The sequence below is a fragment of the Alosa sapidissima genome, chromosome 3 (genome assembly GCF_018492685.1).
Source record: "Alosa sapidissima isolate fAloSap1 chromosome 3, fAloSap1.pri, whole genome shotgun sequence".
Lineage (NCBI taxonomy): Eukaryota > Metazoa > Chordata > Actinopteri > Clupeiformes > Clupeidae > Alosa > Alosa sapidissima.
The window spans coordinates 6,765,409-6,782,206 of NC_055959.1; the positions used below are offsets into that span (position 1 = coordinate 6,765,409).

The window sequence follows — 16,798 nt, forward strand, 5'->3', positions numbered from 1 at the left end:
GACAAAAAATGTTATGGGCTTGAAATTGAGTAAATCGCTGACTTCACTTCTAAGTTAAGACATCAGTCATAATGAAAAATATGCCTTCAAAAGAGTGCAAGAACTGCACACTCAACACACTCTTCTCTGTTAGCAGCACAACCAAGTTTTCTTTTTGGCCACCAAAGTTAGTTCATGCCAGTGTAATTGTATGTCTCCCGTGGTCTGTAGAGAAAGCATTATAGGGTTTCTTGAACAGTGGGCAGTGATGAGTTTGATTTTGACTGATGAAACTGTACTAGTGGATGATCAAGTCTGTCTTTCAATGTATTAGTTCTTTATACTGTGTATGCACTTTTGCCCTTGTCATTTTTCATTTCACCAAAAAGAAAAAGTTGTTTAAAAAATTCTCTTGTTAAGTGATTATTTTGACAGCTTGGTTAAAGCCACACTTTTTGTGAAGCAAGGAAACATTTTCCTATCAATATAACATTGTTTGGCTTTGAAGCACACAAGTATACATTTTTATATATATTTTTTTTATTTTATTTTTGGAGCTCCCTGTGAAGACAAAAATATCAAGAGATTTATTTTCCCCCTCTTTCAATTTGCCTCTTTCTCTCTATCCTCCTCTTTCTTTCATGCCTGGAGCTCCTGCGCTCCTCCACACTGATGTGCTTGGGCTCTCACCTGAAGAGGGCTGTCAGTCAAAGTGACAGGTCGCCCGCTGATCTCCGCTCTCAGCTATAGAACGCTGCTGAAACAGGGCTTCTGGTGCACTCACCTCGGCTGTCAGCGGTCAGCTATCTCTGGGGGGAGCTGAATAAAAGAGGAATGACTCAGAAAAATAATAACGACCACACTGTAGTGTGTGAAAAATAAGAGCAAATTTGTGTTTAGACAGCCATTCACTGTAGTGTTTTTTTTCTCTCTCAAAGTCTTTGTGTCAATTCAAGGTAAAAACATGACACATATCTATTCACGTGTATTTGGATGTGTACTTGAGAGACTACCACAAAACCTGTCTTTAGAAAGTGCACCTCTGTTTCAGAACAATGAATTGTGACCCTTTCAAGCCATTTTTTCCACAGCGTTTTTAGTCAAATAGCAGACATCTTGAAGGAACAACATTCCAAACAGTGTGCTGTGTTCTGTATGGCGTGTTTTATGAGAAGTTGCAGCTGCACTGGTGCCTATACAGTATGTATGTGGTCCCCATTCAGCCACTTGTGATGGAAATGATTTCTTCTGAATGGAAGATTTATGAGATTCAAGCTTTAATTCAGACAGCATTTACTGGCAGCCAAAAAGCTGCTTGTTTCTGCAAATGGTGGGAGCTGTTCTCAATCGGTGTTCAAAAGCAACCCCCCACCCCGCCAGTATAGCGCAAGCACTTCAATTAAACCGGATTGATTTTTCAGTTACCACAGAGGAACACGCACGTGCACATTTGTGTGTGTTCTGGGGTGTATACATTCACAGTGTGCATCGCATACATTTATAGTACTTTATGTTTTTGAAAGTGACACAATTATCTAACTTGAAAGCTTGCAGCTGTGTGTACTGTATGAAGGCAAGTGTCTTCTTCCCTTAAAAGGTCCACTCTCACAACAGATATTAACAGTTTTGTCTGTGAATGAAAAATTACCCTATCATCTGGTCAGTAGCTGTTATCCCTCAATGCAGTAATGAAGTGTTTCTGATATTGCAAAACCTTTAGTATTAGCTAACAGCACTCTCAGATGGACAACTCTCTTTGCCTTAATACCTGCGCATATGTGTCTTTTATTGTGTAAATGTATGCATGTGTCATGTATTGTTTCATCTCTTAAAACTAGATAGACATTTCTGCCATCAGTTTCCACTTACTTTCCTTTAAATGGTTTCATCAATATTGTGTCATTGTAAAAACAACTCCGCCAAACCAGATCCCTATTCTCATTTTTAAGGCCGGTGACACAAATCAGTTTAGTGGACGTGACATGTCTCAAGATTGCACAAACTAGTACTACCACTGAGCGAGCATCCATTTCCAAAGCATTTGAATGAGAAAAGGGGGAGCGGACATCTATCAACAGAGGGGACAGAATGAGAATAATGGCTTGCGCACCTGTGCCCGTGAAAATGTGTAAGCATAACAGATGGGGCCGTACCTTGGCCCTTGCATTGTTACGCCACCAAACGTGGGAGCCCGAGCCTGGTAATGGAAACGTCAGTCTGATTCATTCACTCTCGGCCGGCCGCTCCCTAGCTTTTGATTATGTCCGGTCGTCGTCTTCCTCCATCCACTGGAACAGAAGGGCTGACATTCAGTCACCTGCTGGGGAGGACAAGGCATCTTTACATGTAAGGTATAATTACATGTTTTCCTAATGGAACATGCCACCACACCGGCACAAGTCATTCGTCCATACTGGTTCTGCAGAAGTTACAAGGTCATGGAAATTGAGCATGAACCTTCTGTATCTGTATCCTCCCCCCCCCCCCCCCCCACCCCCCCCCCCACGTGGGTATCGAACCTGCTTCCTAAATGAAACCTCTTACATGATAGTGTAAAGAGGATAAAACGCACGCACATCCAAGTCTGATCCTGGGTGCTGGACAAAAAAATGACGATGAGAAAGAGAGGAAAAAGTCCGCAACACCAGTATATGCTCCCAATGGTTATGTTTTTATTACTGTGACGTTCCGGGCCAGCTCAAGCCCTTCATCAGACGTGGCCCGTCATCGTCACGTCTGATGAAGGGCTTGAGCTGGCCGAAACATCACGGTAATAAAAACCTTACATGATAACCATTCATCTACGTACTTGGGCCACGAACCAGCTGATAACCCATCGTGAAATTTACTTGACTTAGGCTATGCAATTAGAAGAAGTCAGCTGATATATGATTGTAGCAGGTTAACAAGGCTGATCATGGCTACGTACGGTGTTGTCTTGCTACAGCAGTTGGCCAAGTCAATAGGTCTTCAAAGTATTGGTCATGGTTAAGTTTTCAAACATCTCACTGACTGCTGGTCAGGCTCTCTGTGGCCACCTAGTCTATCTGTAGCCTAAATTGAGGAAGCGTTGCTGGTCTAAAAATAAATAAATAAATAATAATACAAAAAAACCTGTGATGGGGGAGGATTGAACCCATGTCGACTGCGTGAAAAAGCAATGTGTAGGCATTAACCTGTTGCGCCACAGGAGAAGCGCCTATTTATGAGTTGAGAAATAAAGTGTCAAAAAAACATCAAACCCATGTTTACAATTACATGTCAGCAACATTAACATTAACAGCCTATAAGTCTAAGAGTTTTGACTCTCCCTGTGCGCAAATTTTGTGTAAAATATGGACACGTAATGTTTGACTGCAGCAATACCTGCTCACAATTAAATAGAATTTTGGACGTTGAAGGCAGCATGAAGGATACATCTATGCTGCCTTCAAAATTTGTCAAAACGAAGGTATCTTAGAAGGCAGCATTTCACAGAAATATTTGATTCGGACATGCCTCGATTCTTAGTTTCAGCAAGCTAGTGTTGCCTTGAAAACTTTCTTTGTGTTGTAAGCTTTGCTGTTTTGAGGACACATATATTAGATGGTTCTCTTGCACATCCAGTTTGAGATTTTTTGTATAATTCATAAATATTGATATTATATATTCTTAAATAATTGATATATTTGACTTGAAATTACTTCTTTGTGTGTCAGTGACATTAGTCCATGAGGATTCAAACTACATTCCCAGTTAAGTGTTTATACCTCACTTCCTCTCTGATGAGGCGATAAGAGAGGAGAGGAGAAGAGAAGGAGCGGCTTCCTTGGCACACTTACACTGACACTCACATCTGGCAGAGCCCCCTCACAACCCTGCACTCGTCTGTTCCCTCTCCTCCTGCCATCGCTTCACTCCTTTACCCCCCTCCTTCCCTTCTTCCTTCTGGAACCTCTTGTTCCTCTGCCGGCGCCACTGCCATCTGCTCCAAGGTCTGCTTATGAGCGAGAGAGAGAGAGAGGGGGGGGGGGGGGGGGGGGGGGGCAGAGAGTGGGAGAAGAGCAAAAGAAAGTGAAGATAAGAGAGAGAGAGAGAGAAGAAAGGAAACAGAAGACAGTAGGCTAAGTGAAAGTGAGAGCAGCAAAAGGGATGTAAAAAAGCAGAAGATAAATAGCCAGAGAGTGAAAGCGAGAGAGATGCGGACAAAAGAGTGAGAGGGCTCTCCTGGGGTAGCCTCTAAAAGACTCACTTCCTTCCAAAGGTGTTCAATCACCTCGGCAAACAGCTGTGCCTCTGTTCATGGCAAAGGAGGGGGGGCTTCCAGTATTGGAAATACAAAATCTCCTTAAAGAGCACACGTTAAGGCCACTACAAGCAGCAGTGCCCCTAGCATATGTTCTTCCTCCTTCCCTGCAAGACTGTAAGAGCTCACGGTCCCACTGAGTGGGAGGTTGCTGTTCAAATGAACCGAGTATACGTGGGGTCAGCTGCGGTGATGATGAGACAGCGCATCCTGGCTTCGGCACCTTTGCTCCGCACCTTGGAGAGGCTTCGCCCGCGAATGAAGCCGTCTGTCTGGTGGTGGTGCAGGGTTCCTCTTACGGCACGCCGACTCATTCTGGGATGCGCCGACGGGGCCCGTGGTGGGGCGGCAGTTGAAGCAGCAGATTAAGTGGTCTGGGTGAGAGGGGAGATGTATCACGCCGAGACTCCAGAGATGAATCAAACGGAGGTCGTCTCTAATTAAAGTTAATCTCCTCCGTGGGCTTGCGAGGGCTGCTTTGGCCAAATGCCAGAAGTGTTTGTGACATGTCGCAGCAGACTCTGCTGTGTTCCATGACATCTCAGAATGTCTATCTCAGATGCTCAGGTCCCTTACACAGATTGTCTGTGGTTTTAAGGTCTTTATTTTGGTGTCTTTTCCTTGTTTCACAGCCACTACTGGGTATTCCTTTCGTGGTGTACTTAGTAGCCTACATGCTGTGAGTGGGGCTTCTCTGATCTGAGAGGAACAGCGCATTGAGTTTCAGAATTCTGTGAAATGCATGTGGGCCCACAAGGTCAGACTAGTCTTACAGAGACCACAAGGCATCAAACACCTCACCTATTCAAGAGAGATGAAATGATGCAATTCGAGTGATTAGGGCTGGGCGATAAAACGATAGCGATATGTATCGCAATAGACATGTAATCAATATCAATAAAAAATATGTTCGATAGAACATTCGATAATTAAAAGCAGCACACACCTCCCGCCTTATGTCCATAAATAGGCTAAATATATCTTGCATTGTAGCTAGTATGTGCAACTCTACCAGAGTAAGCGATAGAAGTAGGCCTACCTCAACACAGACTCTCAATGAGTCCTTGCCCCGTGCACTTGTAACGGATGCCAGCTAGCTTAGCTGTGCTTGTGGAACGTTGGTAAACCTCACTCCCCGACGCCTAAAGAGTGCTGCTGGCATAGCCTGGGCTTTCCTGTAGGTCTTTATCACGGAGTTACAGGCGATAAATGCGATGGTCAAAAGTAGCCTAAACGTCATTAGCGGTTTATTTATTTATTGTAGGCCTATTATTAAAGAGTGTTTTTTATCTAAAGGTTCAACTTCATGCTTAAGCACTAGACTAGGCATACTAGGCGCTCCAATCCTAGAATTTCACATTGCTTGTTTGTAATGGATGCAAAACAGCCTATTGCTGAATGTCTAGGAACGAATGAAGCTGTCCTCCTCCCGACCACCCCATGTAGCCTACATGCGCACATATGCACACATAGTGCATAAATAAAGTATACATGCACACATATTCCCTCACGGGATCAAAATAGTATATATGCTTAGGCTATACCTGTGTTTATAGCCTCCTATGTTTATTGCAGGTGAGACATGGAAAAGCAGTTTTAGAGAAATTAGTTAAAGGTCCAGTATGTAGGAAATAATGGAAAATAAACTGTAACCATTCCAAAAATGATCACCATATGTTGTCAGAGAGTAAGGAAACACGATGAACTGAAGTAATGTCTTATTTGACAACATTAGTCTAACCTGTAAAACCCCGTAAAACCCATGAAAAAAAGTTACGGGGCGGAATCTCTTGGAAATTTCGTTTATGTTTTGAACGATTTCTAGAATAGCGTATTAATAATGGGCTAGCACGTCCTCCTATTTGGGATGCCAAATTAGCAAAAGCCAACTGTCAACAGCTGTCAGTTGTAGTCATGAACGCCTATGAGAGGCAGGCAAATTTACAAAATTAAAACAAGAAACAAATTAGGTGGACATCAGAGGAGCATATGGTGACGTCTTCGTCAAACGAAGAATATCAAGTCTGACGCAGAGCTGGCCATATTTCTCCACAACAGGTAGCCTAGGCTAAACTTCATCTGCATCGCTAACTTCAGCTAAATATGTTACGTTGGTTAGAGAGGTATTTTTTGTTTTCACTGTTTCCGTAATGTGTAGGTAGCTGGGTCATGGTTGGAGAAACGTTAAAGCAGCTGCAGGTCAACTTAAGTCTTCATTACATCTGGCAACCCAGAAGAGGCTCGCGTCTGGTAGTCTTGAGAACGTTCCCCAGTGTTTTGATTTTGGGCTACAGAACGTTCGGTAACAATCCTACAAATCGCACCTTTAACCTAGAGTGACGGCCTGTGGTTCATGAAGGGCAGTTATTTGAATGTGCGGTGGCCTTACCCACGTAAAACAGAGTGAAATAGCATTTTGTATAGAAACATTATATCATTGGATACATGTATTATTCTAGCTATATAGCCTAAACGGCATAGTGCATGGTATTTCCAACCGCGAGATACAGCACTTCACGATGACGGCAATGAGTAGTTAACAGACAAGACGCAATCTGAATATCTGTAATCTAGCAATCTATCTGAAATAACATCTATTTGATTTGAAGCCCATTATTCATGTAACATATTGTGTGTTAGTGTAGGCTAGCTTAAACTGTGTATGCTATGTAGGCCTACTGTATTGCGAGTTTAATGTCAGCATGTCGACTTTAAAGTCGACACGTCGAGATTAAAGTAGGCTAGATATGATATTTCAACTTTATTCTCGAAATGTCAATTTAATGTCGACATGGCGACTTTAAAGTCAACATGTCGAGTTTAATCTCGCAATGGCAAAAATATTTTTTTCTTCATGTGTGGCCCTAATACTCCGTCGTACTAAGTTCTAATCATCAATCCCGATGCAAATGGAAAAGTATTTTCCAAGACTCAAACGGGCCCGTCCCAAGGAGAAAAAGTATTCATTTGAAACTTAAACATACGTGGGGAAACTGAACAGTCTAACCAGTGGACTATGATAAACTAGCAAATTAAGCTAGGCCTACTTTGTTTACAATATTTCCAGGCTTCAACCAGTGCTAGCCTACTTTTCATTCAGACTTATGTGCACATTTATTTATTTGAGTGTTTTTCATGATTGTGTTGGTATTTCTTTTCCCTGTTTGCTTTGATTGATAACTGAGGTGATTAAAATCAGAGGAAGGTTAAGTTTAAAATAAAAATGTTTAAATTTAACTTTTTTTCCATTCGGGTCCTTATCTGAAAATATATTTTTTTAAATTTCAATAATTATCGATATCGACTGATATGAAATACTTATATCGTGATACAGTTTTCAGCCATATCGCCCAGCCCTACGAGTGATGTTTCCTCATGTGAAGCCATAGTGCGGTAGTGGTGGAGTGGAGAGGAGTGGTGTCATAATTAATTGACATTTGTGAGTCGCTTTGGATAAAAGCATCAGCCAAATAAAAAATAATTTAAAAAAAAAACAGCAAATAGATTCCATTCATTGAAATATTAATGACCTGTTTTTTGTTTTGATGGTGTAATAAGATTGATTGAGTGCTATAAAACCAAATGACTGACAAATAAACATGCTATATGCAGCTCAACCACACGTCATAGATGTCTTGATTCAACCATTTTATTTATTGGCCACTTTTGTAGGTCAATATCCACCGTGCTCATATGTTTAGTACAGTCATTTTCAATAAGAACAGAAACCTACACTTTGAATAACAGTTTGAATATTTCTGTTTTGTTTTCCCCCGTTTGGTAATTGACAGCAGAAGGTGGCCTATTGACTGCAGAAGTGGGGAATGTGCTGGACGCAGCCCTGGCCTAAGAGCTCTGCTGAGCGACAGCTGTGCTTTCATTATTTGTGAGACCACTAATGACCCGATCGCTTGTGCGTCCATTCGTTTTTTTCCTCTGTTCTCTTTTTTCCTGTGGCAGAAACGAGTCCCAGAATTAGGGGTGTCCATTCGGCCACACATCATTCCACAAATCCACCAGTAATACACCTTACTCGTCTCTGCACATTAACATGCTGACGGTGCAATGGTGACAGATTTCTGAAGCGGAGGTCAGAAGTGCAACATCCCCCAGCCTGGCCATCATCACTCACTTCATTGTGTCGCCTGTCCTGTTGTCCCCATTGATAAACATATCCTGCTTCACAGTGGCCTGTTTACAGTGGTCTCTGTGTGTAATGTGTTTTAATGTCCTTCTCGAGCGTGATAGATGGGCCACTGTGTGCTGTAATGGCCGCCTAAAATGCGTTATGGGGCAGATTAGAGGGACATTTAGGCCTGTGGTTGTGTACTGTGTCACTGTTGTGCCACTGACCCCACCCCTCTCCTAATGTCTGGGGAAAGATTTATGTACATGTGCGACTGCACACACTTTAAAAGAAGCCATTAGGTCTCTGGAGAAAGTCAGCAAACCCAGCCCAGGGTCTCACACACTGATTAGTCCTATATATTTACTGAGACACTAACTCTCGCGCTCATGTACACACACACACACACACACACACACACACACACAAACACACATTTCTTGTTTATTTAGAGACCATTATCAGTATACAACTCTACCCTGGAAAATGTTCCACTGCAAAAAATCCTTTGGATACAGTTCTCTGTGGTCTTGATACGATCTTGTCCTCACTGTGACCACTGCAGGGAGCAACTAGCGCTACTTTTATGTCACACTGTTCTCCCTGAGGGAAAATTGCCATCCAACACAAATTGCCATCCAACGCAAACGAGCCCACAATGGCTCTTACAACAATACATGCTAATTCTCCTACATCGGAGGGCAAAGCAATCAATAGCTTTGCTAAAATTAAAAGTCCTCTCTGCTAGTTCAGTGGCCCTTTTGATATAGTCACACAGTGATATCAATTTGGGTTTCCATCTTCTAAATTGTAATGGATGGCACCATGGTCCATTTGTCATTTGTTAATTACACAGCGGTATATGTTTAAGCAGTTCCAACGACATTGGTTCCCAGCGTTCACTGTCAATTAGATCAATGGGTGGATTAATCCGGAGAAGAGACAGATGCTTCAGGAGGATTTATCCCAAGGAGGTTTAATTTGAACAGACAAGACTTGATGGAGTCTCCCGCCATTCCATTCCTCCCTCTATGCGTCTCTCCATTTCATTGCTCACTCTCTCTCTCTCTCTCTCTCTCTCTCTCTCTGTGGGGGAATCGGAGCGTGGGGGTGTCACATGAACCACAGGCCAGCGATAGACATGGATGATGGTTTACACACACACTCACTCCACTCTCGTAGTCTGGAGATGGGTCATAACAACAACAAAAACACATGGGGCACCAGGCACATGAATGATTGGAGCATTGGCCCATACTTATCTTTTCATGGTTGCTGACAGTTATCTCTTGTGACCTTAACTGATGGGAGGGATTCTCTCTTTCTCTCTCTCCCCCCCCCCCCCCCCTCTCTCAGTTGGTTTTAAGATCCCCCAGGGGCTTAGGGGTTTGGGACATTACGTAAGTCACTGCAATTCCTTTCGCAAGACTTTTTTTGGCAGCTGGTTATTTAAGAGCTCGGCCAATATTTTATTGGTAGTAACAGTATATTACATCCTGATAAAATACAGGTTCAGGGACATGACCCTTGGAAACAATTTTCATGTGTCACCAAGATTTGTGCTCCCTTTGGCTTGAATTGTATTTCAGGCTGGTTTAGGGCTGTAGGCATGACTCTGGAGAGGAGTGTTCTTTTTGCCATGTGCCTGCTGCCTTATCACAGAGTTTCAGCCTTTGACCATTTCCCCCCCTGATGTCAATGCATATACGCTGTATGGTTAAAGACCTGGGTCCGTGTATGATTTGTTCATTCGTTTTTCCATTTAAAACCAACAATCAAAAAGCTAAAATGCACTTGTTTTTTCTATATCCGTTTCTAAAACCAAAATGAAAAACACGGATAATAAGTCCTTTTTTAATTTTCCAATTTTGTAATCAAAACGAAAAAGGACTCAGATAACAAGACAAGCTCTCACGTTCCTTAATTAGTTTTGTTTACTTGCCAGAAAACAATTGGCGTGACCTGGAAGTAGAAGGCCTAAGCCTCTATCCTACAATGTTAATTTACCCAATTCTCTTTATTTTCAGAAGTCAGTTAGTTTACTGATTCAATATTGTTTAATAACTCGTTTCCAATATTGTTTAATGGCCAGAGTTTATGTTTATATATATATATATATATCTGTTTCAGTGACCAAAAACTGAGTTTTCGTGTGGATGAAAGGCCAAAATGCAAAAACGCATTTAAAAATACCCGACTACGTGTGGACACGGCGCAGGGGCCGGTTCCCCAAAACGTTCTTATCGCTAAGTAGTTCTTAACCTATTCCTTAAGTTCTCTCTTAACGTTATAGCACGATTCCCGACACATTCGTACACTAAGTATATCTTCTGTAAGTCACACGTTCGTAAGGTTGGTCTGGACCATTCGTGAGCTCTCTCTTAACGTTGTTTGAGCTCAAGACGCTAGTCGCCGCCACTGTGCAGCAGTCTTTAGAAATCAGCGCAGTGCAGTACAAGTCAAACTATGGTACAGTATGTTGACAATGTTCGCAATGGATACAGGCCTATTTATGAAGTTTATTTTATTTGGTATCAGAACTAATACGGTGGTAATTAGCCTAGGCTATTTCGTAATGTCATTAAAGTTTTCAAAGTGGCAATACCTATTGATAATTAAAAGCTGGCAAAGAATTTGCCTCTAAATGGCTAAGATCTATAAATGGGTAAGCATGGTGGAGTCCAGTAAACAACAACTATGGCAGCGATCCAACGTGTCCTTGTATTGAATCAAAGACGGCGCCGGCCAACTAATTCAGCACCTTCACTTGGGACAGAGCCTGTGTAACGTTGAACGTAAGAGGGGGCGTGTTAAGAAGCTTCCTAAGGGACACTTCGGGGAACACACTTAGGAACATAAACAACTTTGGTAAGATATATCTTTCGAGTCTTCTTAGTGCGCTAAGAGTGAACGTTATCGGGGAACTGGCCCCAGGTCATTATGTCAGAAACTTGTCTGGCCATAGACTGTAGGCTAATATGAGTGTTGATTATGTAAATCGAAAGGTTTAAAGTTTCAAGTGGATTGCCAATACTGCAGTTCATTCCTCAGAGCCGTATATAGAGTTCGGACAACTCAAATCATGGGCGCCATGTTTCATCCCAACATTGGATGATTCTACAGTTTAACCCTATGGCGCGAATACGGTATGTTGAAATAAATCGCTTATTTTTGCCATTAACAGGCCTATAAATGATATTATCAATGTTTGTCAGTATGTAAAAGGCCCTTTACATACTGAAATATTCCAGTGTATATTTACCTTCAATATCTTAAATGGCCCTGTAAAATGCCCATTGTAGTGAGTGACCAGATCGCCTAATCAGTCTTGGAGCAGTGTACATGGAATGCTAGCGAAAAAACTAGGCTTACTTCAAACTTCTAAAGCAGAGTTAGAACTTTTTTGACAGATTGTATTATTTTTCTATGGAATGTGTTATCATAAGTCGAAGAGAGCAATTGACATTTACCTCACACAATATTGAGTAATTATAAGTCCTCCTGCTCCCATACTTTCTGCCTTTTTGAGTCACGGGGGAAACTGTGCAACTGTTTTCCACTTTCCGGTCTTGCACTGCAGTCACATGCGCAACAGTCATATGCGCATTTTTAAAATAAATAACTGTATTTTTTTCATAATTTAATTTCATAATGTTCACTGTACTATGTCAAAGGGGATCTGCTTAATGTTGGGATGAAACATGGCGTCCATGAAACACATGACCACCTCGGAACCAATCGCTAACAGGATAGCTCAGAACATTCGATTCCCTAGTTGTCGCAACACTAGTAGATAATATTGGCCATATCTTTGATTGTGGTGCTCAGCCTTCAACAGCTGTTTTTGTGTATCCGTGTGGATGGAATTATTTTGCAATATGTTGGAACAATTTCCATTTTAAACCCCCGTATGCGTGGACATAGTTTTTAAGCAACATTGGATAAACTAACTGACTCCCGAAAACAAAGATAATTAGGTAAATTAATGTTGTAGGCTATGCTTTCTATTTAAGGACAACGGTGACTTCCAGGTCACCCCAATTATGTTCTGGCAAGTAAACAAAACAAATGAAGGAATGTGAGAACTTGTCTTGTTATCCAGTCCATTTTCGTTTTGAGTACAAAATCGGAAAATGAAAAATGACTTGTTATCCGTGTTTTCAATTTTGGTTTTACAAATGGATATAGAAAATAAGTAGATTTTCGTTTTTTCATTGTTGGTTTTAAATGAAAAAACGAATGAACGAATCATACACGGACCGACCTGTACTGCCAGTGATATCTTTGTGGCAGTATATTTTGCCAGGTAAACAGTCATTCGCCATTGCTCCCCAATCTGATCAATGAAAATTAACTTTGTGAAAAATAATGCAGTTTCAAATCGGGGATTCTTTAAAGCAGGGCAAGTGGTTAATGGCATAATGAGATTTCCTTTTGGATGTCTGGGTTGCACAGTAGGGCTTTATAGTGCAGTATTTGTTCTACAAATGTGATTGATCCCCAAAAGAGATGCATACAACAGAGAACAAATGAAGATATCTGTGCTTGATTGAATTAAGTTGCGTCCTTCATGTCTAGTTTAATGCATGTCGAACTGAGGTTGTGTGATACTAAACAACACAGAGATAAACAAGGAGGAGTCTGAGGGCTGCTATCAGTCTTTGCTCCCATAGTGTCAGAAAAATGGTATTTCTGCAATTTGTTTCTCATTTTGTGATGCGACAGTTGCTAAAACATTGAATTGATTGCCTAGCAGCATGAGAAATTAATTCCTCAGGTTTGAATAAGAATATGTGTGTTTGATTAGACATAATCAAAGCCGGCGCTGCAAACCGAGTTATTCCAGCTTGATAAATGACGCCGAGTCACTGTGGAAATTAAATTGATCAATTAAAACGAGTCAATTCTCATTAGACTCTATGGCAGCAGACAATAACAGATCATATTGAACTTGCTGTAGGGGCTGTGTGTTATTCGTTATTCCTTGTTTCAGCCCCATTCCCCCTCTCTCTCCCTCTCTCTTTCCTTTGCTCTATACCCCTCCCATCCTCCTCTCCCTTGTTTGTTTGTCTCGCCCCAAATGTGGGTCCCCATGGCTGGCCGAACAGCTGCGCTGCCATATTGTCCCCCCTAATCCCGGAATCGGCCAGGTGAGGCCTGCCAGTCTGTGCGAGATGTCCACTTTAATTACTGTTCAATTACCAGGGCCTGGATAGGGCACACACATCCATCCATCCCCGCGCCAGTTAAGAGCCCTCCACACCAGTCAGCGAGGGCACCACATCTCTGGGTCTGACAGACTGGAAGAAGGAGGAAGTTTAAATAAGGCCCAAACGAGGTAATATAAGTGGCATGGTAGAGTTAAATAAGGGCCTTTGTCATATTATCACGTCTTGCCTCGTGCGGAGGAGGTTGGGATAGTTAATCAGGGCAACCTTGTGGCATGTCGTCTATTAACCTTGGCCAGTGAGCGAATACTTGATTACAGGAATGACAGTGGACTGTGGTAGTCTATCAAACTGACTGGTCCATAATGACCAATCAATGCATTTGACAGAGGTGTGTGTCAACATGAGTGTAAAATGTGTGTGTGTGCGTGCGTGTGTATGTCTGCATCTGTGTCTCATTCTCTGTGTCTGTATGTATGCGTGTTTGAGTGTGTACATGTGTGTCTGTGCAAGAGAGTGATTATGCTTCTGTTTCTTTTAAACACTTTCCCCCTGTGCATGTATTGTTTTAATTGTTATTGCTATAATAAAGCGCACCACATGCAGGTCAACTGGAAATTGCAGTAGATTATGACATACACAGTCCTTTTCATAGCGAATCACTGATGAACAAGCTGTAGATGTATGAACTAGCAAACAGTGTAGGCTAGTGCAGCAGTTTGCTTTACAGAGTAACTCCAAACTTAAGTCTCAGTTCGCAATAATATTCCCATTGAGCCAGTTAATGTCATTATGATGATTCAGCTGCCCAAGCAACAGCTGGCTAGTGTAATGAATACTATTCATTTCCAGCATGAAGGGAACCACTGCTGGGTGTATTGTCTGTGCTCTTTTTTCTTACTGTCATTTACCATATGGTAGCAAATGTTATATTTCTCTGCTTGACTGACTTTAGCATTGCTTCATGGAACCAATTAAAAGAACTGCGAATGCTTCATCTTGTTGCTGTCATCTCAAGTACATGGAGAAAAAGTAAAATGGTTTGAGAGAAATAATCTCACCAGGAATGTCTTTGGAAGGAAGCTGCGGTTGGGTACCAGCTGAGAATAGTTTCAAGGTGAGCTGCCAGCTGAAGACCCTTAAGTAGAAACGGGCCTTTCCCAAGCGACATGACCTGTGGACATGCACCCGAGTGACACTGAGTTTTATCATGGACCCGAGATTAACGACTGCATCTGCTGAATCATTGCAGAGGGAGCCGGAAACATCATGGGGAATGTGCAGACCAATGTGCAGGCAGGTGCAACAACTTTGTGATTGATGTTCTTGCTCATTCTAAACTTAGGTGAAACACGTGACCTCAAACTAAATCTGACGAGCTAAAGAAGGTTGAGAGTAGAGAATCATAGGCCTACCTAAGTCTATCTTCAGAACAGGCGCCCGACAGGCACACGGGCTACGGGAATGTTAAGTGCGCTGTTCAATGACGATGTGCCTATGCGCCGGTGAAAAGAGTGATTTTCTTAGATTTGCTGCCATCAAGTGGCTGAAGAGGAAACAACACTTGATTGACACATTACTTCATTGTTGTTGGGGACACATTCAAAAGACCATAGATGTTTATCACCCCCCCCCCCCCCCCCCCCGAAATACATGGGGTCATATGTATTTGTCTATACCAATCAGCCTAACCTGTATTTTTTTCTTGGTTTATCAACATGTAGGCCTATAAAGCCAAAACAGCCTAATCGTATTTTGTGTAGGGTTTTTTGGAAGAGAAGATCATTCAGTCTGCTCTTATCAGTCTTTTCTGTGTTAGCTGTATTGTTGTAGTGTGTTTAGTAATGGTTGTGAAGTAAGATAGTGTGTACACGTGACAGTGAGTGAACTAAGCCTACATTCTTAAATCATAGGCCTAAATAAAAGCGTGATTTGTCAAATAATGCTGAGGATAGTTAGCAAGATGGAATATGAAGGAAAACATTATTTGTTTCCTTTATTCCAAAGAATACCGGAACGGGTGTGTGTGTGTGTGTGTGTGTGTGTGTGTGGGGCGGGGGGGGTTAAAGTAATGATGTAGTTTCACCTTGAAGCCACATGGGGGCAGAATCCTAAGAGGCGTCTGAGGAAAATATTCTTCAGCTTCTTGTTCCTGAAATGTAAAAAAAAGGTGTTAAGAAAAAAAAAAGTTGTTGCCAAGAATCTAGAGCGGCTATTTATTGCATCGGTGCAGAGCTGTTCCCTCTCTATGATGTCTGCACTTTTATTCAAACACAAATCTGGCTATTAAAAATCATGTCTATAAAACCATTTCACTTTGAAAAATAGACCATTACAACTATTATCTCAACACTGGAAGTCAATTAGTAGCTCTTTATAGCTTAAAAATTAAAAACTGGTCACAACTCAATTAATTCCACCCCGGCCAGGAAGCAGTTTCCTAAGTGCTTGAGTACCCATGCAAGATGGCTCTGAATTTCTCCTTTAATGAGCCGCTGCCTATTGGCACAATACCCAGCTCTTGCTTTACAGTAAGTCCCCAGCCTCAGTCTCATCCGTCTCTATTAGAAAAAAAAATGTGTGTGTGTGTGGGGTGGGGGTGGTGCTTCCCTAATGGTACTCTGGGGTTGCCCGTCTCTAATATGCTGAGTGTGCATCCTCAGCAGAAACACAACAAACACTAATTCACCACCACCACCCTCCATTCCTCTGTCCCCCAGCACGGAGGCACGTCCTCAAAAGTCTCCATTCTATCCAGGTCAATGATGATGAACAACAGCCAGCCTATGCATCCTCTGGTTCCTGAAGCCGTGAGGCAGGGGTGGGCTCCTGTGTGCTGATGGAGCCACAGCACCACGCCACCTCCACGTCTGCCTTCTCTCGCACAGCATTTCTCACCAGTCAGAGCGGCTCGGGTCTGGGAGGTGTCGTGTGGAAGGCCAGGGGAGGGGAGGGGGAGAGCTGGTCTCGCACACTTTGCCTTCAACAGCTCTTTCATCTATACAAAGAAGAAAGAGGGACATTGTTTTGTAAACATTGCAGGACCATACCTTGTGTGATGTGAAGTCATGTTTGCTGCTAAGAGGCATCGTTATCAAGAGCAAGACGCGTGTCTGTCTAAAGGCAACTTATTTGTGTGTGTGTGTGTGTGTGTGTGTGTGTGTGTGTGTGTGTGTACATATGTGCAGGAATGGATTGTGACACAGAGATAATGCAGTGATATTTCTGAGTGTCTGTGCA

The 16,798-nt window shown here is 42.3% G+C and overlaps 1 long non-coding RNA gene across 1 annotated transcript in view; it reads right to left on the bottom strand.

Moving 5' to 3' along the window:
• The window catches only part of LOC121705840, a 16,518-nt gene extending 1,510 nt beyond the window's left edge, over nt 1-15,008 (bottom strand). Inside the window, exons 1-5 of the long non-coding RNA XR_006030901.1 lie at nt 14,620-15,008; nt 13,593-13,690; nt 3,801-3,955; nt 2,090-2,296; nt 670-798 (exon numbers count right to left, since the gene is read on the bottom strand). This is a non-coding gene — a long non-coding RNA (uncharacterized LOC121705840). The remainder of the gene's footprint in view (nt 1-669; nt 799-2,089; nt 2,297-3,800; nt 3,956-13,592; nt 13,691-14,619) is intronic.
• Between the last annotated feature and the right edge of the window lie 1,790 nt (nt 15,009-16,798).